Here is a 3916-nt window from a genome sequence, read left to right on the forward strand (position 1 = left end):
CAACAAAGTTGGTTTGAACCACAAGGTTGGTGGTTCAAGCTCACCATCTGCTCCTTGGACACCTGATACAGGGCCACTGTGGGTCAGAACCAACTGGATGGCACTTAACAACAACAACATGTTACTAAAAATATGCAAGTATTGTGATGGGACACTTAATCATTCTAAATTTCTTACATATTGATAAGATTCAGGAATGGGAATGGATTTAAAGACTTATAACAATATTACATGATATCAGGAAAGGTCAGTTGATACAGTTAATAAGCAAAGTTTAAATGCTGAACAGTAAGAAGTTTCTGCTAAATGTGCAGATAGGTTGATCATAACCCAAACATGGAGACTTCAATTCTGTCAAGGTTGTAGTCTGGCAAAACTGCTTCCCATACTCCTATGGAAGCTTTGGTAAATATGATAGGAAAAACCAGGTCTTGTCCGAAGTTCCACTACCAAAGTAATACCTTTAGGCTCCCTATTTGTTGAATTGAACAGTTGTTTCTATAACCATTGGAATCTTTGAAGCGCAGACACATTTTAGGACAATACTGCTCTAAAGGCAAAAGTTGCTTGTGCTTAAAAGCTCCATGCTGCTTTTGTTTTAGGAACTGTATGGCATCTTCATATTTCATTCCACTTTCAGTTAATGCTAGAACAAGCACTGGTACTCTCCCAAGTCTTGCAACACAATTCAAAAACCAGTCTCTTCACGAAACTTAATTTTTACAAGACTTAACCAGTCATCAGCAGTCTGGTTGGATGGCGGTGCACCATCATCAAAAGGCCGATCAGCAGCAATGTCATAAATTGCTTCACATACTCTTACTATTGTGGTAACTTCTTAAGTTCCTCTATAAGTTTGTTTAAGATCACATTGGTTGGATTGTGTATAATAAGAAACCTTATGTTCTTATATGGGACTTCCATAGAAACTAGACTGTTCATTAGAGCCATGCTGATTTCATTTAAATAGGGTTGTGAAAGAATTTTTTTTTTAAGTGAATACAAAAATGATATAAAGAAACTGAAGTCTGCTTCAAAATACTTCACTTGCAATTCTCAGTGCTTTCAGTCTGGTGTTGAGAGTAATGGAAAATGAAATGAACCTCTTAATAAAAAGCAGCAATTCTTCAATCCAGTAATACTGAGACAATAGAAAGGTAATACACTGAGGTTTATCCCATCCAGGTCAGAACTATTGAAAATTGCTCTGCAGATTACAATTCAGTAGTTCTGTGACCTGATTAGCAGCTCTTCTGGAGACTTCATGGTGGAGAAGTAATGAATTTCTGTTATTCACTTGTTTTCATAGAGGTCGTGCTATACCTGACAGTAATCTCCAGTGCCCTTCAGAAACTTCATAAATGTGTGACCAAGACCACCACAGAATTTAGGAATATGTGTAGTCATTGAAGATTGTTGCCTAATCCCACACCTGGTCATGAGGTGGTGGTGACACCAGTAGTACAGATGGCGGTGGGGCACCAGGCTCTACCATCACATCCTTGTTTATTAGTGCTCACAGTTAGTGTTGTTATGTGAAAACAAGAACAAATAGTAGCGCCCTGCTTTTGAAGATACTGGGTGTTACTGGAATCATCTGAAAACATCACTTTAAAGGAAGAATTTCTGATTTCATGTACCATGTTTTTACACAAGTGACACGTACATTCTACATTTGTTAACCAAACTTCCCTCTATCCCAGAGGTGTTTTTTAAGTGCTTCTCTGCTAATTTTTTTTTTAATTTATTTTGCAAATTGTTGTAAAAAATTAGCATAGTACATTTACAGAAGTATCCCCTGGGGTGGGAGCAGTTGGCAAACAAACAGAGAAGGTGCTTGTTGCATGCATAAAATACAGTATTCAATCCATTCACTCCACAATAACTAAGGACTTCTGCCATAAGAAAATCATAGGAATGATTGAAAAGCTTAGTGAAAAAGAATGAGAAAGAGATAAATATTTAGACATTATTGGCAGAGAACTGGAGACATTTAGAAAATGGAAATTATTACTAAAGAATGTGATTTTAAAAGCTCAGTGGATCTGTGTAATAACAGGTTAGACAAAGCAAAGAGAGAATTGGTGAAATCTCAGAAGTACAGTTGGATTGCTTCTTGGAAGCGATGATAGCAAGACTTCATCTCCTGTTCTTTGGACATATTGACAGGAGGAACCAAGACATCACACTCGGTAAAGTGAAGGGTCGGCAAAAAAGAGGAAGCTCCTCAATGAGATGAACTAATAGAGTGACATTATCCGTGGGCCAGAACATAGCAGTCATGAGGATGGCGCAGCACCTCCTAAGGCGGTGCTTTCCTTTTGTTGTATATGAGATTGCTCTAAGTAGGAACTGACTTGGTGGCCCTTAACGGCAACAAAAGAGAGGACAGAAGAAAATACCCAGATTGAAACGTGGAGGCACAAAGGACAGAAAATTCAGAAGAAGGCTAATAATGACAAGCTCTTCGGTATATGAAATTGGGGTCCTAGGAGGCAGAAAGAAAGCTGGGTAGATGCAAAAGTTAAAGAAATCATCACTGTGCGGATTATAAGTACTTTTAAAAGTTCATGGAAAAATTCCATTATCTTTTAATTCAATTTTTCACATATTTTTTAAGTTAACTTCATAAATGTGTGTGTGTGTGTGTGTGTCAGTCCAGGTTCAGAAACTTGTGATAGACCAATTCCAGATAGTTTCACTTCATTCTCAAAACCTGTCTCATATGACTGATACTGTAGTTAATATAGTTAATAGATGGATCCTCCACTTAGCGTGCCTTGTTTCTTTCTTAATACTTGCATTTCTGCCTCTTTCCCCAAAGCTAGTGTACTTCAAATCCATGCTTTTGGAAAAGAGGCATCCTTAAACATTGAACAAATTCAGGATAGAAGATGACTTTTTAAATAAGAAACCAAAGGAAAATGAACCAGAAAGGAAAGCTTGCCTGATTTATTTGTCTGTGTTAGAACCCTTTTATTTTTTTAATCAAAAGGCCTCATAAAGACAGTAAAAAGGTAAAAGAGAATAAGAGAGCATATATGCAGTGCATAGAACTAATGGAGGGTTTTCATAAAGAATGCCTGTCAATAAGCAAGAAAAATAAAACTTCATTTTAAAAAACTACATAAGAGCACAAGTACTTCACACAAGAGTCTATTCTGATGTCTAATAAACATGTAAAATCAAGGAAATACAAACTTAAACCCCCAAAGAGACACAGCACTACACACCTAACAGAGTGGCTACAGTGAAATAGGTACCCTAAATGACAAGGCTATGGGGCAGCAGAAGTTTATACACTGACGGTGGGAATACACATTGATTATATCCATTCTGGCAGTATCTGCTAAAGCTGAGCTATGCACATTCTATGACCCAGCAATTTCACTCATTTTAATACATTGTAGGAATGTACAGCACAGGGTCAGTGGTTCAAAACCACAAACTTCTCCTCTGAAACCCTATACAGGGGCACTATAAGTTGGAACCAACTTGATGATGCTTAACAACAATACATTGTAGAGAAATAAATATATTCACATGTAAAGGAATGTGCTTAGCAACATCTAGAAATAATCCTATCCACATTACAATGCATAGATACAGGAATACTAAACTGCAATCAAAATTAAGGAGCAATAATCAAGAACATGGATGTATTTTATGAAACTAATGTCCTGGTTTGGCACTACATATAGGATAAGCACTTGACTTCAAGGTTGCTTTGAATGGCTAGCTCAGTGTTCAAACTCACCAGCCACTCTTCGGAAACCCTAAACAACAAAAAATCTGAATTAAAGATGCAGACAGTTACTAAATGATTCTGTCTACATAAAGTTTGAAAACCAAGGAAGCAAAACTCTCATGTTAAATTGTGCTCATGAGGGATCTGTACATAGACCAAGAGGCAGTT

General features: G+C 37.1%; 1 protein-coding gene and 1 pseudogene across 3 annotated transcripts in view; one reads left to right on the plus strand and one right to left on the minus strand.

The window, feature by feature from the left end:
• The window catches only part of MEF2A (myocyte enhancer factor 2A), a 130955-nt gene that overhangs the window by 85499 nt on the left and 41540 nt on the right, over positions 1-3916 (plus strand). The gene's annotated exons all lie outside the window — the stretch shown is intronic.
• On the minus strand, positions 447-951 carry LOC102827070 (annotated as a pseudogene).

Source organism: Chrysochloris asiatica, unplaced genomic scaffold, assembly GCF_000296735.1.
Source record: "Chrysochloris asiatica unplaced genomic scaffold, ChrAsi1.0 scaffold00184, whole genome shotgun sequence".
NCBI lineage: Eukaryota > Metazoa > Chordata > Mammalia > Afrosoricida > Chrysochloridae > Chrysochloris > Chrysochloris asiatica.